The following is a 26,774-nucleotide window of genomic DNA, read 5'->3' on the forward strand; positions in this document are numbered from 1 at the left end:
ACCCAGTTAAATTACTGGGAGGAAGGAACAGCTATCTTTTTTGTTTCTTGTCCTCATGTTTTTCTTGATGAACGATAAACAGAAACTCACTGAATACAAAAATTGTATGTTATATACTTTCTGCATGAAAAAAGGAATCTCTCACTTACTAAGTGCCATTAATTATCAAATACTATCAGTACACCAATAACTTAAAGCAGTCAGGCTGGAGGCACTGTCTGTGAGTTCTGTCATTAAACCTCTTTTGAAGGCCTTGGGTGTTTACAAAGATACCAGGCCTTGGCCCTATAACCACTTATCCACATGAATAACCTCAGTTACATGAGAGAACCTTATAAACTTGGCAGCATCATTAAAAACTCACAGAACTGGCTCCAAGCCAACACATGAAAGCCAAGCTGATATTCATATGTTAATAGCAATGATCCTCATGGTTCTTCAGCTACATCAATGAAAAGATGAACATATTTACCTGATCTATAAATAGATGCATCTGACAGACACTGTCTTTTGTTTTAATTAAAACTGTCTTTTCCTACATCATCTGTCATGCTACAAGCAAGCTCCAGGGATTCTTGGGGATGCTCCTGCATGGGTGGGAGGAGGAGTGAGCCTGGTCTCCTTCCAGCTCAGATCACAGCCCTGTTTGCCCTTAGCCCTTCCTCTCTCACACTGTCAAGTGGAGTGAAGGAGGCACACACAGCACGGTCCTTACTTCTTCACCTCCTGTTTTGCTTTCCATTACCTTGTTTCACTGCCTCCCTATCTCTGGAAAGAGATAGATCTACACTGAAAAAGCAATAGCAAACATAGATACTTATGTCTGTCAGACTTAAACGTATGGCAAACTATTACAACATAGAGATGACAAAATCAGCAAGAACAACTAATTGCAGGTGTTATTCAAGATTTTTAATAACAGGATAATGGGGGCTATTTCAAGACACAGATTAAAAAATAATCATAGCAGATTAAATCAGAAAAATGGTACCTTTTTGAGGTCTGGAAACAAAATTTAAAATACACTTTGTAGTTTTGTAGAACTTAAGTGTACACTAGTTTTCATATCTATCATTAAGGAAGATGTATTGCATTTCTTATTAGCTATACAAATTTAAAAAAACCCAACTTGTAAAATAATATATTTGAATAATTTTTGAGAGGATAAACAGACCACCTTAAACATAAAATGCAACTTCAGTAAGAACTACTTAAGAAAGTCTTCTACAAGATCTTTCCAATCTGAATGCCGAAAAAAAATAATGTTCTTCAGGATCAGATATTGCAAGTCACTTGCTCTGTTTTCTGATAAGGAACCACCAAAAATATCCCCATCCTTGATTAATCAAAATCAAAGAAGCTACAGTGATTCTGCCAAATGGCTCACCCTAAGGCAGCAAAGTAAATAAAACAAGCTTAATCCAGTATACTAATTTACAGAGAAACATGCTAGGATGATTTATTTATATCTCCAGCAAAAATGCTTTTCATCTGCCTAACTCAAACCAGCAAGAACAACTGAAGGCTTGAATGAAGGCATTTAAGGACTTGAGCATGTGCTTTGTTGCACGAATGCCAGAGCACTTGGCAACCTGTTGAATCACTCTTTCATGTGTAAGAACAACAACAAAATCCCTTGTTCTACTCAACAGTTACAATCAACCTCACTTACAGCTAAAAATCAAAAGGAGTTAACTAGGAATTATGAACCGAGACAGGCTGGCTAAATTCAGACTACTACAGTGTTATCTTTTGTTCCAGGACTGCAAACTGATTCATCACCTCTTTCTAGATTGCTCATTGTGAAGCACAATGAATATTAATCAACCTTTGTCTAGAATATTGATCAAGTACAGATTTCTCTGAATGGCTATTAAATAATTAAGCATAGATTATATACTTTTTTATTTGTGAACAAGACCAAAAAAACCTATTCATTAGAACTATTTTGTGTATTCTGTGTAATACTCAAACATGTTTTCACTCTTATTCTACAAGACTTTAATTAAGTTAAATTTTGTTCCTTACTTTCGTACAAAATATGGTTTTTTAAAAATATTTCTTTTTTGTTACCATGAATTAGCATTCTTTAAGTAATTAAAATGCTTGTCAAGGTTAAAACTCCTCTTTGGAAATATATCATACCAGGGTGTCAAGACTGACAGTATTAAGCAGTATATCAAGACAATATAAAAAAGGTCAAGCATTTATGATACAGGTAAATTTACTTATTTTTGGCTAACATAAACACAGTTTGGCTAATGCAAAATCTTTAGAAACGAAACAGAAAGACACTGAGAACTAATCTTGCAGACGTTTTAGCTCCTGGAGTTATTCCATGGGGGTGCAAATTTCACTTTCAGCAAGAGGCCACGGGGTGTTAAAGCCAGGCCTACTCACACAAGCTCCTGCCAGTTCCCTCACCAGGCTGGGTGCACCCCTTTCCTGCTGCACTGAAGCCAATCCAATGGAGCAGCACCCTCCTCCGGGATGGTTTTTATATTTCGGAAGAGTTTTATAGTAGTTGCTTAGGAACTTGTTTAGTGAGAGTAGAGGATGGCTGGAAAGCACTGGAAAACAGGGCAGAGAAATGAAAGGTAACTGAGCAGACAACTTAAGAGGAGCCTTGCACACTGGGAACGAGGTGCCAAGGAGCTGCTCTGGACTCAGGGCTCAATAACTGTTATTAAAGCAATAATAAATAAAGTAAGCCTTGTTTGTCTGTGCAGCTGGTGAAGTCTCCTCAAGTCTCTATCTTCCAGCTCCTAATCTAACATCTCCTCCCTTCAGGAAAGGAATGACCATCAACTAACCTTATTAAGACAAATAACAGTTTAGAGTTAAGCAGTGAACAGAATTTATGTCAATAAATTCTTAGCATTAAATTATAGTAACTCCATCTGGACTCTACTTTGCAATTACTGCAATTAAAATAACAGGGACAAGTGCCACTTGAAAAAGTAATGTAATATACATTTACAGAAGAAAATGTAAAATTTAACATCTGTATTATATTTTTTACTATTAAGATACCATTTGCTATTAAGACAGCATTGACTACCAACTAGTTCTTAAATTCTACAGACCAATTTAGAACTCCAAATTTAGATTTGGATATAAAATGTATAATGCAATAAATCTGAATTCATTATAATAATGGTGTACACATCTCCAAAATTTCTTTGGTCTAATAAATGGTGCTATTTTAAAAACAGCCAGAAACAAAAACAAGCAGAGACAATTTTGCAAGCAACATACTATTGTAAATATCATAGTTCAGTTATACAGAAATTACAGTGCCAAAATCTGTTGTCTTTGTAGTGCCATAACTCCAATGTTGCAGGTCAAATCCAACAAACAGCTGTTCAATATCTGAGGATTTTACTAAATAATGCAATACTACACAAACAATAGGATATGTACTGAACCAGCCTCAGAGGAAAGCAGAACATGGGAAAACAATTACTTTTAATCTTGTTATGGATTAAAGGGCTGAATTATATAATGCATTTCTTACAAAACCTGACAAAATAGTGCTATGAAAAGTGTAAATCTCCTCTTCTTATTTTCAGGGTTTTTTTTTTTTTTCTTTTCTTCTTCAGCCAAAGTGTCATTTCAGCTCTTTTAAAACTATTTGCAAAACTGGGTCAAATTCCTTAATCAAATTCTGCTTAAGAAAATTTGGTTGTCAGATTTACAAATCATCTGAGGAAGCAGAAACCTCATTTAACCTAGAAGGGCTGGATGGGGAGGCTGGAACCTGCATACCCACAGATGATGTTCCTGTTTTAACAGGAGCAATGGCAGCTCTAAAAAAAAAAAAAAAAGGGCTCAGAACTTAAAAAAGATCAGCCTACATGGCAGTATCTTGTTGAAATTTGCTGATTTCCTCATTTTTTACTAGGAAGCTAACTTCTTCCATAAAGGTAAAGGTGCTTCTTATTCAACTCAGTTCACTTTATTTTACCGGTCTGCATGTAATACCCTTCATGCATTTACCACTATCCACATAAATTACCTTCTCTTCACTTATTCTGGTTTCATATCATTGGGCTTTCCCCTCCTTTTTAACAGCAACAACTAAAAATAACCCAAAAACAAAAAAAACAAACCAAATGCCTTCCATATTATCTGCTAATTCAGTTCCTGGCGAAGAGAGTGAAACAACAATTATATCAGTTCATGTGGCATGTATGCCCTGATTTCTGCACTGTGTAGTAGACTGCACTTCAGAATAGGTTTTATCTTGTCCTTGGAACCAGCTCCAGGATGGCTGGAAGTTCAGTCTGGGGCTTCTACCAACACATGCCTGATGGGAATCTGAACTCTGCTGCTGCAGAGGGGAAGGGAGCTGCCAGCAGTGCCCTGTTCTACAGGGGCACCTGTTTCACATCATACAAAAGCTGCCCTGGAAACTGAACTGACACGTGGGAAGTGGGAACAACCAAGGGATTTCCTTCAAGATTTTGCTACTGCTTCAAAACAAAGTGCTAAGGCAGACAGAGCCCACTGCAACCCCTGTAACTGAGAACATTCTCCAACACTCAGCTGAATTACCATCCAGCCCAGAGCAACATTCACTCTGACACAGATGTATTGGGTTTACGTGGCATGGTTTTGGTGGTGGAGGGGAGACAGGGGTGGCTTCTCTGACAAGCTGCCAGAAGCATCCCCCTTGTATGACAGAGACAAGGCCAGCCAGCTACAAGACAGACAGACTGACGGCCAAGCCAATCAGTGACAGCAGCAGGACCTCTGGGATAACATATTTAAGAAAAAGAAAAAATATGCTGTGCAACAACAGCCAAGTGTCTCTATATAGGACACGAAACAACACGACATGGACGCGCTGCTGCTCTCAAGGTAGAAAAGGGAAGTTTATTTTCTGACTCCAACATTTACAGACTTCCAAAGGTGACAGTGGATTGGAGGGTGAAAGTGCCACCTCTCCAATGACACTGGACAAACCAACAGTCTATCAAATTTCTCCTCCTCCATAAAAGAATGCAAAACAATAAATTGCTTACAGAAAGTGTGTGAGAAAGTTTGCTACAAGAATGCAAACATCAGAAGGCTTAGAAAATCTTAAAAAATCAGGGCAACAGCCAAGGAGAGGAATGAGAATATGTGAGAGCAATATCCCTGCAGGCACCAAGGTCAGTGAAGAAGGGGGAGGAAGTGCTCCAGGTGCTGGAGCAGTGATTTCCCTGCAGCCTGTGGGGAAAAGAAGGCAGCTGTGAGGCAGCTGTGCCCCTGCAGCCCATGCAGGTCCAGGATGGAGCCAAGACCCACCTGCAGCCCACAGAGGGACCCCACACTGGGGCAAGTGGATGCCCCGGGAGACTGTGACCCTGTGGGAAGCCCACACTGCAGCAGGCTCCTGGCAGGACTGGTGGACCCATGGAGAGAAAAGCCCACACTGGAGCAGGCTTTTCCTCAAGGAATGCACCCCTTGGAACAGACCAACAGTGGAGTGGTTTGTGAAGAACTACAGCCCATGGGAAGGACTCACATTGGAGAAACTTATTGAGGACTGCCTCTTGTGGGAGGGACTCCACGCTGGAATAGGGTAAGAGTTTGAGGAGGAAGGACCAACAGAGACCACGGCTCCCACTCACCCCCTCCTGCCACTGGCAGGAAGGAGGCAGAGAAGTCAGGAATGAAGTTGAGCCCTGGAAGAAGAGAGGGGTGAGGGGACAGTGTTTCTAGGATTTGGGTTTATTGCTCAACATCCTATTGCAATTCACCTAGTAATAAATCCAATTAATTTCCACAAGTTGAGTCTGTTTTGCCCCTGACAGTAACATGTGAGTGATCTCTCCCTGTCCTTATCTCTCAAGCCATGTGCCTTTCATTTTAATTTCTCTTCCCTGTCCAGCTCAGGAGGGCAGTGACAGAACAGCTTTGGCATCAAGCCAGGGCCAACCCAGCACAAAACTAAATGAGTTTGGGGTTTTTTTGTCAGGTTTTTTTGGCTATTCTTCAGATGTTTTTCAGTTGTTCCTCTGTTCTTTGGTTTTATGAATTTTGGAGAAATTATTTGAGAGAAAAGTGCATGAATTCTCTTTGGAATCTTGTGTACAAAGAACATCATACTTCATGAAAAATATAACATTTAACTTTTTTTTGTATACAAGAGTGGTTTAAACTTTACTTCATGGAGCAATATAAATCCTCTCTTTTTTAGAAACTGGAGAAGAAATATTGTAAAATTACTGCCTGGGGAAACATACAAATTTCCTGTGTTCTATGTGTAGTTTGTTTCCTCTAGTGATACAGAAATGTGCATTCTGTTTACCTTGAAAATATTCAAAATTATGTGTAAATGTTTTGAATACATTAACCTCATATTTATTAACTTCACTAAATGCACAATACTAATTTCTGCAATGCAAAGTAAAATGAAACCAAAATAAAATTTAACAAGCATCTATTTCTTTCCTCTCATTTTTCTTCAGATGGTATCTGAGGAGACTCATTTGATGTGGGTGTATTACTACTAGCAATTGCCAAGCAGTTTTACCTAAGGTGATGGGGAGAAGACATAAGCCTGAACAATCAGTGGCCTTGCTCTTCCAGACTTCTGCAACTGCCTTAAAGCAATCCTTCCTCCTCCTGCTGCCTCCTTGGGCAATTATTACATCTTGTGCCAGAATGAATACACCTTTGCCTAGCTGACTAAATATGCCTGAGATTAGTAAGAAAACCACTTTTCCCTACATGCCCAGTGGTGAGACAGAAGAGCCTGTGAAGCTGCTCCTCACCTAGATGTGTCTCATTTGGCTCTCCTTTGTCTGATGCAGCTAATAACATATTGTTTCTGGGCTGCTTTTTCCTATCTGTCCTTTCCCATCTTACACAGTAATGAAGAAAAATTATACCATTTTTATGCAACATGGGACTTGTTCCTATATTATAGCTTTAGTAATTTCTTCTTTTAAACTTCTTAATTTACTTTATTAAAGGATTTTATGTCCGTACTGTCACCATTGCACCATATATATACTAGGACACCCTTAGTGCCCTTGATTTCTCCTGCTCTCTTTCTGTGGCACATCATAATTTCTAGGGCTTTTTTTTATTCTAATTAATTATAGGATGTTGGGAGTTATTAGCTTGGAACTTCTGGTGTGTAAGTGGTGTGAGGCTGGTGCTCTGAAGTCCTTTTTAAACTAACTATATATTACATTTTTGCAGTCAGCTAGACTCCGTGGCCACACCAGTACAAAAGGAAATAAAGCCAGGAAGAAAGCTCAAATGCTGGATCTGCAGCCATTCCCACTGCTCCCCTGCTAGCACTCTCCCTGGCATAGCTATGTTTTGGGGGGGGACTGAAGTGGTCCATGGGTCTGCTGTATTCACCACTGCAGGCACGGCTGCTTATCCAGATGGTATCTGGCATCTTAATCCTACAATTTAAAATTATCTGGTGCCCCCTCCTAGCCTCACTCCTGTGCTTAAAGGCCATTCTGAAATGCTAAGTGCCTAACATAACTGGATTTTTTAACACTGGTTATGCAAATGAGATAATACAATCATGGCTGGGGGTTCATAATGTAGTTTTATTCTTGTGTCTGACAGATGTCACCATCATTGATGATCCTATTTCACACTGGCTATACTGTAATTTTACATCCTCAGTAAAGCTTAATTGCATGTAAGTTGAAGTGGTTTTTCACAAAAATTTGGTATATGATGAGGCCATAAGGCTGAGGAGCCACAAACAAAGTATTTAGGACATTAAACACAGGGTTTGTTCTACACTTGCTCTAAACATGCAATTGCTCTACAAAGACTCATTTACATTACTCCTAGCTAAACTTAGCCAAATCCTGGGGGTTTATTACCTAAAATTATGCTGATATTACAATTTACCACCACTTTACTTTCCTAGAACCCCCCTTTTTTTTTTTTTGGAGGCCAGTACTTCTCCTGTGCCAAGTGGATTGTTCTTACTTTTCTTGACTTCTTAATAATGGAGTATTGCATGGCTAAACATATGCCATGTGAAGTTTCTGTAGGTCTGAAATAAAAAAAAAATAATAACATTTTTCTTAGCTGAATTTGTGACTTGCATTAAAGTGACAGATTTTCTGGCATGATTTTAGAGCTGAGAGGAAGGGATTTTTAAATAGTATCTGATAACTATAGGAGCCAATGAGAAATACAGTGTCATGTTATGGGAAGATAAGATATATTCAGTGAGGTCTGAGCTTCACACATACCACTATTTCTGGTGATCCAGTGAATGTACTCAGATTCCATGAGCAAGAATGACCTGTTCAGTCTTACATACCTATATGCTAGTAGCTACCATGACATCCTGCACAATATATGCTATGAAGTAGCACTGAAATATTCTATCCTTCTGGTACCAGAATGAATTTTTAAGCCAACTTATGAACAATTAATTCCATTCCCCACACTGCCAGAAGAAAGCCTACCCTTAAGGATGCTTACCAGAGCAGAGAGGGCAATACTTTTTGTTACCGTTCAGATTCTAGTTAAGATTCTCAGAACTAAATACACACTCTAGTTAGAGTGGTAAAGCATCAGAAGCTGGGGTAGCCACAGACTGAGAGCAAAGCACGGCTGACAAGAAACGTGCATGCAGTCAGTACAGTATCCTAAGTGACAAATCAGAATGACATATTACTGAAAAGCTGCAAATTTAGCATCTGCCTTTGAAGGCAGGTGTGTGGGAGAGCTACTGCAAACAGCACCAGCAAGACCTCGCCTAGCATAATGTAGAGGCTTCTGGTCAGTATTCTCTGAAAGAACTCAGATGATAAGTGTAAAAGCAGCTGTTAAAGCACACCAGGGGAACAGAAGTCTAATTGGAATAGAATATTTTAGCTTGCTTATTGTGATAAATATCAGAGAAGTTATGGTTTCTTTCTGTATACCATCAGAGAACAGACATGAGGCAAAGTCATGTCAATTAAAGGGCACTGAATCTGAGCTGTCCAGCAACTATTTTGGCCTTGAAAGCAGAACACAGATTAGAAGGACAAGCCTAAAAGGAAACTGTTTTAAGGGAGAGTAGGCACTGCATAACAATAAGGCCCTGTCCTCTATTCCTAAGAATGGGTGTATGTATTAAAAACTGGAGTATATCCAGTTGATAAACAGTTGGAAATTAAAGTTTATGAATCACTGTAAAACAAACCTTTAAAAATAAATACAAAGATAAGCTGTTTCAGGAATTATCTGCTGAAAAATTTTACTGTATTTAGGTAAAACTTAAAGTGGCACCAGGAACATGTAACTATAAATTTATATGGTGTTCAGTATTATGTTCCAACAGTGTCCTGTCTTACATGGAAATAACTAGACAGAAATAAAGAAATTAAATATATCTCATATGTGATTTATGTTAATTCATGCTAGAAATAGAAAACTGTATTTTTTTAAAAGGATCTAACAGGAAACCTTAAAAAGAGGCTTTGAATAGCCGCCTTCTTACTCAGCTTTACTGTGCAAACACCCATCATTCAGAAGACATCTTTCTACAAATTTCTTCTGGCAACTCCTGTCTAGTCTAGGGATGGCTACTGGAGGACAATTTATAGGTCAATGCATTTTTCAGAAGCAGACATCATGATCTATGAGCAATACACACTATTCAATTAATTATTTCTGACTGATAAAGGTAATAATGATGATCTACTCAATTTAGATTGTCATAAGGTATTTCATTTGATACCATGTGACCTTCTGATTATTAAGGAAGTAAAATGACACAAACTACATTAAAAATTAAAACCCCTTCAAATTAAATCTTGCTTATTAATATGAGGTCAGAAGTCCAAATTCAAACTAAGAACCCAAATATTTTAAATACGCTCAATACTGTGACATATAAAATTTTAACTCCTCATTAGTAATAGCTTAGTTTTCTATTTTCTAAACTGAGATTTCACCAATGAGGGTGTAATTTATGATACAGAATTCTGAAAGGTTCATAGATATTTTGGCAGAAATTTATTCTTCCGTAGCTAAAATCAACTTACAGAACCATTTTGATTTTGAGCAAGTTAATTGTTTTGATAGTCCAATGAAAACGGGGCTGTATTCTTCTTAAGTGAAATCTGCAGGTGGCCTGGCATTGCTGAAGCCTTGTACTCTTCCTACAGACAGACAATTTGTGAGAATTGGCTTCTACAAAATTAGGCCTGAGGTGGCTTTTTATAGCCTTCCTCAATCATTTGAGCAGACTAAAAAGACAATGAACTCCATTCTCTGTTCCTTCAAATCCCTTCTCCACTGTGATGTCTACGAAAAATTGAGAAGGAAGCGGTAGCTGATGGCTACTGTCAAGAGTGTTGCCAATATGGTTTTGTTATTACCTCGTGCTCTCCAGCTGCCCCAATCCAATTTCTTTCCCTTTTAAGCCCTGTGGCATGGGTTCTGAGCATGCACAACACACAGAGAGAAGGAAACTAGCTGATTATGGACAATTATTTAATAGAAAGAAATCACAGTAATTCCTTCACCAACATTGAAATCCCTATTGCCATCCAAACCTGAACCACAATGTCTGCTTCCTCCCACATGCAGACACTATTTCCAATTCAGACAGGGCAAGGTAAAAGAATTCCTTCCACAATTTAATCACAAAAGCTTTCTAAAGGTATAGGCAGATGCACATTTTGTCTGTACAAAGACATTTTATGGAGCTATGTATGGAGTGGAAACTAAAAAATCTCATCTGGAAGAAGTCCACCTTGGCCTCTAAAAGCAGTAACACCTTCAATTGAAATCTGCTGAACAAACACGATCGTGCAGTTCTCCTACAAAAGGAAAGTATGGCTGTGTCAAATGGAATTATTTCACCAAACCTTTGTTTCACCAGCCCTTTTTTGGCAGAGCAATTTGTGGAAAGGAGCGTGCAAGACCAAGAAGCTTTGTAGCTTACTTCTGAAGAGTATCTGTGTTACAGGGCAATGCCCTGAATGGGACCTGCATTGGAGATCCATTTGCCTTCCCAGTTCTGACTCAAGAGAGCAGCAGGCACACACCTGACAAGGCTGACGGAAAGAAACAGGCAGGAGGAATGGTACTCAGTGCTGTCACCTTATTGCAAAAGCTTCATACCTTCTTGGTGATTTCTCATGGGCAGCTCCTCGTAGTACTGACTCCTTCTTCCTCACAGCACAGCCAACAAACTCTAACTAATTTCTGAACCAGCTAACCTACTCTTTTACAATACCCATCCTAACTGGATCTAGCTGTGGCCTATTAAGGGCAGGCCTGTTCCTAATTCAGCTGTTAACTCCTTAGGGGTGAGATTACCTTCATCACTATCTCTATTTTCCTACATTCTCTCCATCCACAACTCAGGTCCACATAGACCTGTCTCCACAGCATGTCAGTGATGACAGTCATGTTCCGGGGCTTTTCAAAGGGCAGTTAAAAAAAAGATGCATAGTTATCTCATAAACTCAGATACAGCCAGACCAAGCTTCAATATGTAAGGCCCAGAGTGAGCTAATTTATCTCAGAGAAAAAATAAATCTGTTTATAAATATGCTTTTCTTATTCAGTAAGATTACCCCTCTCCACTTCACTACTCCCTTTCATGTGTTCGTGAGTCTTAAAATGTGATAATCAGAAAGTACCATCTGCATAACAAAATCCCCAGGAACAACTGCAGAGCCTGTGACAACCAGCTCGCATTTCAAAGGATACAGAACATATCAATGCTTTACTGAAGGGAACTCATCCATCTTCTCAGACAGGAGTCTGTCATTTGCACTCTCATCACACCACAGAACACCACATCTTACCATATCTTCACATCTCACAGTCTCTAATGTGTCTGTTCCCTTAAGTGTGCCAGGGAGGTGAGAAATGCTATCACCCCATCCTGCTCCTGGGAATCCACGTCAGGCAACACGTCTGCACTGCCAAGCAGCTCAGCCCTTGAGTTTACTCACAGGGATCATCTACACTGCACGGTGTGAGTTCACTGCTGGTCTCTGGAGTCAACAGGTGAGGGAAGGCAGTTCACTCCACAGATTGCCTGTAACGCCAAGGTAACAAATTGTTTTGGTCTGTGCTGAACAGTCCTCTGATACCATCCTATCCCTAAGCTTATGTGTCCTTAGCACGTAACTTAGGACACACATCTACCAGTTCTGTGTCTGAAAACACTACAATGCAGGGGAGTACTTCACACAAACAAAACTAAAAATAGCACCATAAACCTACATAAAAAAACGCCAACAACTGTAAGAGCAATAACTACGACTAAGAGTCCATCACAGGTGGCTGAGAAGGAGCCCAAAGCCAAATGATAAATACTGCAGTCCCAGGCCACATCAGGCAGTATGGCTATGAACTGCTCTCCACCACTTGCAGAACATGAACTGTATTGCAGCCAAAAACAGCACAAGCTGGTCCCCCTTCCTGCCACCTAGCCAGCTGGCCCCAGAGTACAGCAGTGAGGTGACAGCCTCCCAGCCAAGCTCTCCTTCACTTGGGAGCTGATGTTAAACCAAGGCATGACACTGGCCAAGGAGGCAGGAACCTCTCCTTAGGGATGATGTATGCAACAGAAAAGATGTGATCAAACCAAAGTCATGCCAGAGGACACTGCCCAACACCAAGCATTTCTCTGTCTTCACTATTCACAGCTTTTCTTTAATACCCAGCCTAGAAGCAGCCTTCCCCATGCCTGTCAGCTGCTGCATAGGACATGTGGCAACTGCAGGGCTGCACAAGATGGGAAGGCAGCGCTCTGCTGACCACTGCCTGTGCCTTTCCAAGCACCCTTCCTGCTGCTCTGCTTGCACATCCTGTGCCCACCCACCTGGGGCACCCGACACGCTCCCTGCCAGCTCACAATCTGCCTCTAGAAGGAGGCTGAATTTCATCAAAACCTGTCACACAATCTAATTGCACAGCTCAGTTATCTTAACTGGCAGGTATGCAGCTAATTGTTCACCTGTGGTATGAAATCTCAGGAACAACGTGCTACATAAATAGAGAATTTTTGTACAATGCAAGCAATGTGTGCAGCAGGGTGTCACAATCACTGTCAGTGACTGGTGACAGCTAGAACGTCTCATCTGATAAATAAATTCCACATTGCTGAAGGTAATTCATGGATTTTTTTGTGTATCACAGCACATAAAATAAAGGAACATTTAAGGATATTTTCTCCTCTATGTCTTTGTTTTCAAATAAAATTTAGTTTTCACTAATAAAAGAGGTGTGCAGAGCCATTTACTCATGGGAACTGATAAATTAGTTCCTGTTTCATGCGTGTATTCACCATGAAAGCCATGCACCACACACACACCATGTAACAGAAAAAGTAAGCTAGATATCCTGACATCAACAAAACACAACCTCCTGCTAAAATCAGTTATGGCCCATATGTAAAATTTCCATAACTCTTGTTATAAAACTTCCGAGTTCTGTTAACTAAATTTTATGGAAACCCCTCAAAGCATATACTGTTTTGCTACTGAGTTCAGTGATGGTTCTCTGCTTTATTTCTGACCATCTACAGGAAAGTGAGTGTTGATTGACAACATATTTTGATTAATTTTATTCTTTGATAAGGACTAAGCAAAAATTGTGCCCCTTCATAATGAAGCCATTTTTAAAATAAGCTTTAAATAGTAAGAGGGTCTGTCTGTTCTCTAAGATAAGCAGAAAGACAATCTGTACTTTAAAACAAATTATGGACTTAAATAAATGGATATCTAAATTTAATTACAAACATTTACTTTTCTTTCTGGTGTGTCCTTTCCCTTTTTTGGGGGAGGAAGTTATGTGAGTTATTTTTTTCTTTTGAATTAGAGCCTTAATAGATAATCCTCAAAACAAACGATAAAGTTTATGGGTGCAAAAAATTGCTATTATATCAACACAGTCTTACTGTATTATATTTTTACTGTATTTTCCCTCTATCCTACAATAACCTTTATAGTATAAATTTCCAGTAAAAGAATAATAAAGAAAAAAACCTTTTTTATGCTAAGAATATTGTGCCAATCTTGGTAGAAAAAATACAAGATAATTCTATAGTAAACTGTCTCTAGTTGAAAATTCATTCATCAAAACAAAGCACAAGGTTGAAAGCTTTTTTGAGAGCATTCTGAGAGGTCAATAAAAATAACAGTAAAAGTAAGGACTGCAGAACCACAGTCCCTGCCAAATAAGCAATAAAGTCTCTTACTTACATATTTCAGGTGGCACTTATACAGCCTGATACACTTTGGGCTACACTACACATTTGCATTCCTGCATTCAGGTTTCCTTATTAGATAAACTAGAGACTGGCTTATATTTATACACATATATATTGCTTTCAAGCAATGGTTTTCATACTCTGTATCAGTGTGGGATTAAACATACCAAAGTATATGCTGGAATCTTGACACCAACAGTAATCTAAAGCCATCTACACAGCAAGCAGCTCCTGCCAAACTACAGATGTACTGCCCACAGCTTCCCCTATTACGAAACACAGACTCCCTCTGAGTTATGAATTCAGGACTAGCACAGAGACAGCAGCCTGTCTTGCACATGACAAGATACTGCCATTCAGGTGACTGGTGGCTCCTTGACTTCCAGAAACATTGAACCAGCTCCTGTAGCAATGCATGAGGGAGCTTGGACAGAAAAATGTGTAGGTCTAAGCCAGACATGCAGGTGAGACTGTGCAGTGGGTCTTGGTGGAGGAGGCAAACCTCCAAGAGAGTGCTCCTGAATTCCCTAAGAACAATTAATTAAAGGAGCATTTTCTATGTAATTGGACCAGGCAGGAAAGCACAATAAAAGTAAAACTCTAGTAGTTAAACACTCCTCAACCATGCAAATAAAATGATAAAAATAATGGTAAAAATAACATATGAAAATTGACATAATAGTTGTGTTTTCAATATTAACACCTGTGATTTTCTAACAAAAGTTATGTCTATACATGCATACCTCTACTTATATTTATATAAATGCTTGTATATGTACATCAGTATTATCTGAAACTCATCTAAATGAACACAAATTAAAGCTAAAAGATTAATTTTAACACGAGACATTTGAGATGGCTGGCAAGCCTTATTTATATATTTCCTGTATTTTTATATATATAAAGAAACATCAAAGCTTTTTAACAAGAAAATTATATTCTCATAGCCATAAAGTACACTCTTGTGATTGCATTAGAGTGGCTGTGCAATATAACTTCTTTGCTTGTTGACAATGGTTTTTGCTATGTTAATTAAATAAGTCTGTGATCTTTATTCATTAAAATTAATGCAATAATATCTATGTTGAAGGTTCACATTGGACTCAATCTGGCAAGCCGAATGAAACAGCTTCACTGGAGTTACTCTAACATTATTCTTGACAAAACAGAGCTCTGACAGGCGATTCTGTGTGAAATCGGTTTACCCTTGCTTCACTTAATATTATTCCAAATCAGCGAGCACGAGTATCTTCAGAGCAGACAAAAATGCCTTCTATTAAACAAAGCTATGGAAACCACAAGTCTCCAGGCGACAGGTTGTGCCGGGCACGGAGCCCGCTGGCTGGGGCATTCCTGCTGTGATGGGGAAATGCCGCCGGCGTCACCGCGGAGCTCTGCGGTCCAGCCCTGGTCCAGAGCCGTCAGCTGGAATTAGCCCAAAGGATGGCACTGAGCACGCCTTGTCAATTCCAGTAACAAGACCTGAAAAAAACAGCAAAGGTTTCATGTACGAAACCCGAGATCCCTTCACCTCTGGGATTATCTCCCAGAGAAACAGGAGCTGCCCTGCCCCGGCTTTCCCGGTGGGAAAGCTGCTCTCCGGAAGGCAGGCAGTACCTGCGAGCATGCAGCAGGTGATGGCTCTGCCCACAGGCAAACGCACTGCAGGGAAGAAGAGAACCTCGCTGCTAAGATTTTAAAATTCCCAAATCTAATTCACTCCTCACTGAGACCAACAGCAGCCCTTCCCACAACACCCCGGGCACTGGATTAAGACTTGATGAGTAAGAGCCAACACAGAGTTGAAGTTCAGCATCAAAACCAGAAAGCCCCATCACTATTAACATTTTTGTTCTGTTAACCAGGTGGGTTACACCTGAACCTCGGCAGAAAGGAAAAGCACAAGCTACCTTTGATTCGTGACCATCCATATTTTATATATAATTAATTCAGGAAACAGGGAAAAATTAGAAGATGAATAGTGAAGTAATCTCAAATTAAAAAGACTGATTAGTATTTAGGAAACAGGCAGCTGACCCAGCCACCCCCAGCAGTATGACTCACAATACTATTTTCATATTTGTATTATTTAGCATGTAAAGACCTTAGCTGAGAGTCCTGTTCTGCTAAGAACTTGCATTAAGTACTCTGAAAATGTCTTCCCTGATTAATTTTCTACTGAGCAAAAAATGTTTTCATTAAAATGTTATGTCCAAAATGGCATCTTTTGATTCAATCCTCCCAAAATCTAATTGCTAAATAAATAAAAAAATATTAAAAAATCCACCCTCCAACCAACATAGAAATCACTTCTTTTCTGGAGGCCGGAAGAATGGAAATACTTTCTATGATTTCCAAGGGCTGGCAAAAAATTTAATTTCCACTGAGGTAGGAAGAAGAAATTGACATTAACGTTTTCTCTAGCCCTACTTCATAGATAATAAAATAGAAATATTAAGCGAAGAGTTTATATTATAAATAGATGAAGCACTTAGAAAGACATGAAGGCAGAATATGTTTATGTCTTTCAGCGTTTAGAGACAAGAAATTGAAGTATGCACAAATTTACCAAAAATTTACAGAGAAGCAATATTTGTAACTAATTAAAGGGCCTGATTTCAGACACCAAAGAAATAAAAGACATACATTGCATTACTGAATACGGAAGTCTTAAGCATTAAGTGATACTACAAATGGAAAAATCCAGAGAAAAAAAGTAATTAAGGAAGTTCCCTTGTAATTGAACAGCCAGAAGTAGAGTGTCTGTCCATTGAGCCATGTGACTGCCCTTTGACAGAATATACAATATTATATATAAGAAATGTATTGTACATCATTATACATATAAAGTACTGAAGAAGCAATATGAAGGAGGATAATTTAAACTAACTAAAGACAAACCTATCTGTATTTTGATTAACCTGACAATTTTTTAGAAAGAACCAGCTCAGGATGTACACTAACACAGCATATATTTTTAGTGATTGATTTTAAAGATCTTTCTGAGTTTTCTATCACAGCAACTGAAAGTAGCAGAGACCAGGGATGGTGTAACAACCTTTTAAGAAATGAGACATTCCTTTCAGCGTTGATGAACTTAGCAAAATATGGGGGTTTCATATCCCTTAATGATGGAAATTACTGAGATGTTTATACTGTCAATAATACAGTAAGCTTTATTGGATTCTGTTAAAGTTTACAAGTTTTTTTTTTTTTGCAATCAATGTTAACCTATTAAACATAAGCAGTATGACGGGTTTTTTTCCACAGAAAATACCAAAATTAGGAAATTAGATGATAAAACTGGGGACTGATCCAATACCTACACAGTGTAGTAGGCCTCGTTCCATTTGCATCACTGTGTTTTGGACCAGGACTTTAGTAATGAGGACTTAAACAGAAAAAATAGGCTTTTCACTCAACATTAATAAAACTTTATTAAGCAGTACTACAATTGCTGGTTTTGTAAAATGAACAGAAAGTGAAGAACTGTAGTCTCAAGAGCACACAGTCCATCTAGTCAGACAGGAGACCTCCAAGGGAAGCCAGTAAGAAATCCTTTGGAAGAAGCATCCTTTCACACTTCAGTATCACAGACACATATATCCACTGATTACACAACAACTGGGGTACACAAGGTGAGCGCCCTCTCTTACACAGCCTGATAATCTTCTTACCTAGGTATATATTACAATGCAACATTTCAAAATTTTGTCTTTATCAAGCTATTCTGTTCTACTAGAGCTTTCTCTTCACTGTATCCTTGTCCATAAGAGACAAAGGATTTGAATGAACTACATAAAGAAGTGCTTTCCTTTACTCATTTTACTTTCCACAATTAAATTTTACCGGCCATCAAGAAAACAATATCTAAGATAAGCCAAAGTATCTTTCCATAGCCTTCAATTTCCTGCATCATCTGTTCTTCCATACTGTATCTTCTTTTTTCTGAATAAATAAAACCTTCACCTCTTTCTTCATGTGGGAATCTTTTCATTTGGAAGACTTTTTTTTTTTTTTTTTTGGCTGTCATTCTCTGGTCTTTTCTTCTTTCTTAATGGTTTCTGGATAAGAAGTTACCAAAGGCAGATGGATTATTCATAGTGAGTATGACAGTGAAGAGTTTCTAAGTGTTATACAAGAAATACTACACAAAGTCTTACGTTTCTTTTATATTACATATAAAACTTTCTTCTACTATGAACTGAAAAAAATACCCTGGCTGAGCTTCTTCACAACAACAGGTAAGATTTTTGATAGTATCTTGTTCTGTTAGGAGAGATATGGAGGAAACACTTAGATTGTATCTTTCAAAGTTTTACCATGTAGATTTCTAAAATTACCTTTGATACCATACAGCCCTTCAACGGTCCTTTCAAAGTATGTTTCTGCTTTGATATTCCAAAATACATTTGTGTTGTCTTCAAATATGCTGCATTTACAGATCACTAAAACGTAAATACTAAATCAAACCTAAAACAGCTACTGTCTTTTTTGAATGATGCTTGGTTTCCTCCATTTAGCATAAAGAATAACTAGAGTATTTCCTCTTTGTGGCTTGCTGTCAGTCTTCCTTTGGGTATATGAGTGAGTGCACAGGTAAAGGCATAGGTATGCACAGGCCTCCACAGGTACCTGTATTTGTGCATGTGTACATGTACACAACTCTCCTCTAGTGACCAGCTATGGAAATGATCTCTGAAATTGTACATGAAGGTATTAGAGAGCATCCAAAGTAGGGCTATCAGGATGGTGAAGAATCAGGAGGGGAAACCTTATGAGGAGGGGCTGAGGTCACTGGGTCTGTTCTCCTGGAGGAGACTGAGGGGAGATCTCACTGCAGTGACAACTTCCTCCTGAGGGGAAGTGGAGGTGACAGTGATGATCTGCTTACTCTCATGACCAGTGACAGACTCAAGGAAATGGCTGAAGTTGTGTAAAGGGAAGTTTAGGTTGGATATCAGGAAAACATTTTTCACCCAGAGGGTGGTCAGGCTCCTCAGGGAAGTGGTAACAGCACCAAGCCTGACTGAGACCAAAAAGGATTTGGACATTGTTCTCAGACACATGGTATGACTCTTGGGGTGTCCTGTGCAGGCCTGATGAGTTGGATTCAATGATCCTGATGGGTCTCTTTCAACTCAGCATGTTCTATTGATTCTATGATAAATAAATATATATGTATGTGCAGAGAGACAGTGCAATCAGCCAGCCTGATTTAACATTGGTGTAAACACACCACTTTCAGCTATGGGATCCCCCAAAGAAATGTCTAGGAGAAAGTTCACAGGCCTTGTCTTTGTTCTGTAAGAGATGTTAAATTAAAAAAAAAACTCTGTGTATACTGAACATGCAGATCTTATTGACAAATAGGTACACAAGCATACATATCTCCATCACAGTCACAGCTTGCTAAAAAGGAAATGCCATGCATTTCCAACTATGTTATTCTAAAATGAGCAAAAGAGTTGGGGGGGGAGGGAAAAAAGTTTTAATGTGGGAAGAGACAGAAAGCATTAAAGGAAAGTCAAAGATGCAGAATGCCAAGGTGCTGTATGATAACAGCTGTGCTCTGCTGCCATCCTGAAATTCTGTGTACTGAGCAGCAACCTGACAGACACAGGGCTAAAATTGCTGCCAGGGATCAGTGCCACACAAAGCATCCTGGCCAAACACATTCCTGTGCAGACATTGTGGCTCTATCCCAAGGTTTCCATCATACCAACAGATCTTGGTGTAGGAATTATCCCTGAGGCATATGATCTGAGCTCAGAGTCAAATCCAGTAAAGGTGCACTGTCAAATGGATGTAGGCAGGGCACAGATGTACTTGCAGGTTCCTTACACCATTCAGACACAGCAATTCTCAGTCAGATGCAAATGGTCTGGGAACTCAGACAGGTCAGAGTGGGTTAAGCCCACTGGGAACTCAGAGTGGTTAAGCCCACTCCTAACCAGCAGCAGAAGCCTTTCCCTGCACACGACAACGGATGCACATTACTATGACTTCATTTTCCCTGAAACAGTCTAAACTTTTGGTTGGGATTGAGAAGAAATTGCTACTGACACTCCAAGCACAGCAGTTGCACCACCTTGGTGTCAGTCTTGCAAGAGTATTGTGAAATCCTAGTTGGAAATTCAAAGGTTTGTACAGTAGAACAGTGGGAGCTGGGAACTGAAACAACTTTAAGCATCTGGGTATCCCTAGTAAAGAACAGACAAGAAGAAATACAAGAAAAATATATTCCATCTTAGAAGACAGAGAAGATACTTCATCACTGTCTGGACATTTACAAGCTTTTCTGCCCCCATTCTAGCCCATTCTGCAGTCTCCATCTTCCTCCTCTTTCACAATGCTCTATTCACCATGGTCAGCTGTAAAGGACCAGAGAACAGAAAACTTTCTGACACCACTATCCCTTGTCTGCCTGCTGATTGTATAGATTTCTATAGATGGTATTAGTCTTCTCAACACATGGATTAACTTTCTGTATTTCTTTTCGTAAGCTACAGTAAGCATTTCCTAAATTATACACAGAAGTAAAAAATAAAATGGAAACAATATCTACAGCATTGGCAAAAATCTAAACATTTTCATGTTCTCCCTTTCTTTTACTTCATTTCCAATTTGAAAATCTTTGTGAGTAAATGCTGCAGTTGATGCTTCAACTGTTTAAGGATTATCATTATGTCTGTGTGCTGTTCCTCCAATCATGAAACATTAAAGCACATAAAGCAGTAAGACTGACTGATGCCCTTGGTTCCTTTGCTCAGACCCAGTTATTGAGGCATAAATAGTGTGCTGTGTAACACCATGAACTGACCCAGGAGTACCTATAATACACAGGTACAGTGAGACCTAGAAAAACTGAGTACTCAATGGCAAATCAGAGAGCCAGCACTACCTGATTTCCTTGCCCTGGTCTTACAGAGCTTTGACAAATGACACAGTACTTTCCCCTCCTGCAGGATGGAGTTCCATATGTGACTATCTCAGGGGAATATGCAAAGCTTGAATACTAACATTCAAAACTCACAAATTTTCATTTTTATTATTCTCCCTTTCCTCCCCACCCCTCCAAAAGAGTTTTCACCTAAATGCAAATTAATTTTATGCTGTCACAAAAAATAATTAATTGCTGCATTTAATCTGTTTTTGTTTTAGGAGTATGAAAACTATATGAAAGTTCATTAAAAAATGGTATGTTAAATGATCCCTCCTGAGTCACTAAGTCACTGTGGTCCATCACTGCATATTTAATTACATTTTAAAATAAAAGAATATACCTGAATTGATAAAGCATAATGGCTGTTTTGGTACTGCTGTAGATACTTATATAAAGACTTAAAGAAGCCCATGGATTACTGACCTGACAGGCCACGACAGTAATCTAAAATAGCCATCATGGTCTCTACTATGAATTCTTTTTATTTCATGGACCCCTGACACAACGAATGGAAACAGGATAGAGGTTTATAATGGAAATCCTGACACAACCTTACCTATAGCTGTGCAAATGGTGCTTCTATAATTAAACTTTACAACTTCAGCACCACCAGATAAGTTGCTACTTTTTAATCATATTAATCAGAGCTTCATGTTTCAATTGCCATATATTATCATGCAGTGTGAACTATAAAAATAAAAAGATTCCCAGCCGCTAAATATCACAGCTGTTATGAAACACAGAAGTATATTCAAACACTTTTCTGTAAGTGCAAATACACTAAGGAAAACCTCAGTTGATTATCCATTTTTTTGGGTTTTTTTCCTAATACATGGGTTTAACATAATGGCCACAGAAAGTACTCTGAATGCATTACAATATCACTGAACAGTAAAAAAGTTTCATTAAGATCTGCCCTGTTTCAAATTTTCCTATCAGCACTAAAACAAGTCTACTGTTTTCTATGACAATGACAGCCAGAAGCCTGCTCTTTCAGAGAAAGGCACTGAGATTCTTCTTCATGCACTGCTGTTTTCTTTAAAAGCTAGCTCTCCAGCAATAGCGAGGAGTGGGTGGCCAAACTCTCACTTCTTTCAGTGGTCTGAGATTTGGAGCCTGGGAATGTTTTATGTAAATATTTCTCTTCACATTTTCTCTTCATTTGTCCGAGTGATTTACAGCTTTACTTCAGTAAGGAAAGTTTCCTCTCAAAAAAGCTACATTTGGTGCAAACTGAAGAGATACTGCATTGGAGCTGAAACCCTCCTTTTTTTACCAAGTGGGCATTGCTAACTACAACAATAAAACTAATCTATAAATAAAACCTGGTTGCTTACCATTCTCTATTGTCCTGAATTTGCAAATCCTTGTATGCTGCATGCCACTTTACACGTATCACGTGATACATTCCCACACTGTCAGTGCCTACAGCACCAGTTTTATAACACCTTCTGGAGACAATTGTGCTCTCCTTTGAGATGGGTGGTACAGGTATGTAGCCTGTGTGTCACAAGAGGTCCTGTAAGCAATCAATGGAAAGAGCATGCCTGTAATTTTGTGTGGGGAGACTATGCAATGGACATTTCTGAAAATTATAAGAGCTGTAGCAATGCATAGGAGTTGCCATAGTGTTATTCTGACCCCTGAAGGATGGAAACAGAGTTAACTTCATATCCTTTTTTTCCCAATTTACTCAGTATACTCTATGAATGTCAAACTCTAAACTGCATTAGCAGGATATTTTAGTGCTTGCCCAGACCTATCCTCCAGAAATAAGAATATAGTCATGAACTAATGGTGAATCAACTTTCAAATACTGATGTTTTCAGGGAAGCAGGAAAAATTATTTTTCAGGCTGCTGTAGGGTAAAATTACTGTGAGTTTGATAGTGCATTAAATCTAGTAGGTGTGTGAAGATCATGTTTATCAAGAGATGTAAAACCCACTCTGCCCTCACCTCTTCTTAACAGAAAAGTATTTTAGTGACATTTTGCTAGAATGGATTCAGAGTTGAAGTGGGGAAGGACACAGGTCAGTGACGATAAGATCACTCATTTCAGCTGAGTTAAGATTTCATCAGGCTTACATTTTTCAGAAAATGCATGTGTTAGAGGTATGGGCCCTCAGCAGAGCCTTTGTGAGCTTATCTATCTTCAAGGAGTGCTCTTCCCCCTCCTCCCCCTGAACAGATAGGAAAAGTGATTCAGGATACTAAAAGGGGCATTAAGGCATATCCTGATACTGCTATCTTTGAGGACAATTTGCTAAAACAGTCTGAGTTAAACCAATGGGACTCCTGTTACACCTTTGCTCTTCACCCACTCACTTCTAAGACGCTTGAAACGCGTTGAAAGACCACCCTTTCTCTTCCTGGAAATGTAACAGGTGTACGAAGCTGTTGTACCTGACAGCACTTTTTTCCCCTCACGTCAGTATTGTATCACACTGAAGCAGCACCCTGCCGAAGCCGTGAGCAGTCGCTGCTCACACCGAGAGTCACAGCACCCAGGGCGGTGTGCGCTGCGCGCCGCGGCACCAGCTCCGCCTTGAGCCCGGGCACAGAGACAGGTCAGCAGAACGCCGTGCTCGGAGCTAGGCGACGGCGAGGGGAGAGGAGGAGGATCAATTTTAATTTCGGTTTTGTTCCTCCTCCGCTCAGCTGTTGCCATGCACCCAAGCCGCAGGTTGCGGTGTGACCTTGCGAAGGAGCGCGCAGCCGGGGCCGCTCAGCGGGACCACTGTGCAGCCCTGCCGGGGCTCTTCGGGAGCCTCTCCCCGGGTGTGGCTGAACCGGCGCCTCGGCAGCCTCCTCCTCCTCTCCTCGTCCTCCGTGAACTCCCTGTCCCGGGGAAACTCCGCCAGCAGCACGCTGATGCAAAAGGCAGCCTGCAAGAGGCAAACCCCTCGTCAGGAGCTGAGCAAGGATCTCCCCTCCTCTGCCCAGGTCTCCATCCCTCGCTGCCGGGAGCGCTACAAAGTTAAGCCAAGTGATCGATCCGCTATAGGAGAATATTATTCCACTATCGGCGAGTGATGCCACTGATGTAATCAAGTTACATAATCACCGTCTTTGCACAAATACATCCATCTTCCTACAGACAGATCTGCATATCTTCTTGCATCCATTATGCATGAACTCACCAGCAGTACATAAGGGTACATATTTTCGCACACACTATGTAACTTTAGCATTGCAGTGCATTGCACTGCACAACGTCATCACTATCGATTCCCTCAACCTTCCCCCATTCCCTCTTATCAGAACTGATTTTGCAGAGAGAGATTACCAATGTGCATTGCTCGCATCCCTTTAAATCTTTAAAGGCTGAAGTGCTTCCCTCACTCGCTTCTGTTCTTAAGAAGATGATCTTTCCTTTTTCTCTCGTCTCGCTTCACACCACAAGTAACAGGAATGAATTCCCACACAGTCCCTCAGCCAGATGCATGTATGTATGAAATACCGAAGATAGCATCTCTGTTTGCACATCTTCCAACTCCCATACACGTGGTCCGAGGTTTCAGTAGGTAAGTTATTGGGTAAAAAAGATATTTTGCAAGAGCAGCTGGATGAGATATTTTCAGGCTAGTGACATTTATGGTCTCTCTCTACTATGAAGCTGAGGGGATTTTGTCCATAGCACCCGTCAGTTCACAATTTCCTTGCAGGATTTACAGGAACAGTTGTAATCCCAAATTACCAATGGCATTTAACCCCTTTAGCACCAGTGTACCGTACCACGATCAATAAGGATCACCACCTTAAAGTTTAACAACTTGAAAAGCAGATTTTCTCTGCCTCCATTGCAGCTATGAAATGCAGCAGAACGCTGCACAGAGTTGGAAACATCTATTTAACCAGAGGATGGGATCCGATCTCCTATTAATTAGATTCCATCACAGAGAGCTTCTTTGCTGTCACATACCCTTTCCAGTCAAATATATTACAACCAGGGAAATAAAAAATAAAAGGAGGTAAAATTAAAGACTCCTTGCTCTTACAGTACTCTCCCAAATCCAGAGGATGCATAAATACAAAGGGAGGAGATTTTTTTTTTTTTTTAATTTATCGCAAAAGAGCACTCACCAGAAGACCTACTGCAGTTATTCCACTCAACTGCCAATAGCGGCTGGAGCCCCTCGCATCAGGGTAATGCAGCAATCCCGAAAGTGCCCATTTCAGTCACCCGCCACCAAGTTTAGCAATGCCGGGCTTTTGCCTGGATAAAATGACCTTACCCACAGGAGTCTCCCGAAATATTCCTCCGGTGCGATCAGTCAGCGAGGCGAGTGCCGGTCACCACACTGCGCACTCGGCCGGAGGAGCCCCGTGTTTACTCCTGGGGCTCAGCTGGCCGCGAGTGCCGCGGACGCGGCGCCCATCCATCCACCGCTGCCAGCTCCGCCGGGGGCGCAGGTAATTCCATACAGACTTCGGCGCCCCCCACCCCCCCGAGTCGCCCCTTCCTTCCTAGTTCAGAAAGTGCCCGCGTCGCCGGCGGGAGGTACCATCCAGGTGCGGCGAGGGGGGGGGGGCGGGGGGAAGGGGGCGGCCGGCCTGGGGCCCCCGCGCCGCCCGCGGGCGGCTCCGCGCCCAGCGCGCCGGATCCCGGCTGCCCGCACAAGTATCCGGCGAGCGACGGCCCGGAGGGGGTTCCTTTCCTGGTGCCGGGCGAATGTGGGGAAAACGCTCCGTGGGGGGGGGGGGGGGCCGGGGGAGGGTGCCTGACGGGTCCTAGCACCCGCACCGCAGCGCCAAAAAAAAAAAAAAAAAGAAAAAAAAAAAAAAGGAGGGGGGAGGTTTGGGGGGAAATTCTCCAAATGGAAAAGAAGAAAGAAAAAAAAAATCAGTTGTCCGCTTGCCCCGAACGATACTAATCCCCGGTGAAAATGACAAGTGATCAGCAAAGAAGAGGAGGTCTTGATTGATAACCACAATCCACCCAAAATATCCTCGGGAGCAGAGGAAGAGAGGGAGGGAGAGAGGCGAGAGAAACTGCAGTGCATAAACGATCCCAGTGTTCCTACGAGACGGGCTGGCTCGCTCGCTCGCTCGCTCGCTCGGCTGAACGCGCCCTCCGCCGGGCCGGCAGGAAGGGGCCGGCACTGCCCCCCGATGGACACCGCCGCACTCGCCGCTCTGCGGGGGGAGCCGCGGGGAGGGCCCTTCCGAAGGGATCCTGGAGAAACTCCTGCGGAGCGAGCGGGGCCTCCCTCCTTCTCTCCCTCCGCCCCGGCGCCGCCCGCCTCCCCGCGCCGCCGCCTCGGTCCGCAGCGCCGGGCCCGCTCCGCTCCGCTCCGCTCCGCTCCGCCGGGGCAGCGGCGGGGCACGGCCGCGAGGGGACCGCGCAACACGCGCGGGGGTCAGCCTGCTTCGCTTCACCTCTTGTGCTTTATTTTATTTTTCTCCCCTCCTTCCCCTCCGGTTTCCCAAGCGAAGTGTTTTAGGAGAGATGATACATTATCTATTCTTGGATTTTTATAAGGCAAACTGTGGGCCTCGCTGTTGCCATGGGATCTTCTTTGTGCGAACTCTCTGAACTGTGTGGGAACAGTTTTATTTCCTTCCCTTCAGATTTTTGTCTTTATTTTTTTTTTCCCTTCTCTTCTGCAACTCTTCTGAAGATA

The 26,774-nt window shown here is 40.9% G+C and overlaps 1 protein-coding gene and 1 long non-coding RNA gene across 4 annotated transcripts in view; one reads left to right on the top strand and one right to left on the bottom strand.

Moving 5' to 3' along the window:
• IL1RAPL1 (interleukin 1 receptor accessory protein like 1) overlaps positions 1-26,482 on the bottom strand; it is a 664,262-nt gene extending 637,780 nt beyond the window's left edge. The window contains exon 1 of one of the 3 annotated variants that reach the window (XM_064407418.1): positions 25,386-26,482. The gene's annotated coding sequence lies outside the window, so the exon portion shown is untranslated. The other 2 variants (XM_064407415.1, XM_064407416.1) reach the window with 2 other exon arrangements.
• LOC135293361 (uncharacterized) lies at positions 4,636-9,358 on the top strand. Its single transcript, XR_010355449.1, has 2 exons — positions 4,636-5,569; positions 6,459-9,358. It is a non-coding gene; the product is annotated as an uncharacterized LOC135293361 (long non-coding RNA).
• Positions 26,483-26,774: the final 292 nt, after the last annotated feature.

Source organism: Passer domesticus, chromosome 2, assembly GCF_036417665.1.
Source record: "Passer domesticus isolate bPasDom1 chromosome 2, bPasDom1.hap1, whole genome shotgun sequence".
In the NCBI taxonomy this organism is placed as follows: Eukaryota; Metazoa; Chordata; class Aves; order Passeriformes; family Passeridae; genus Passer; species Passer domesticus.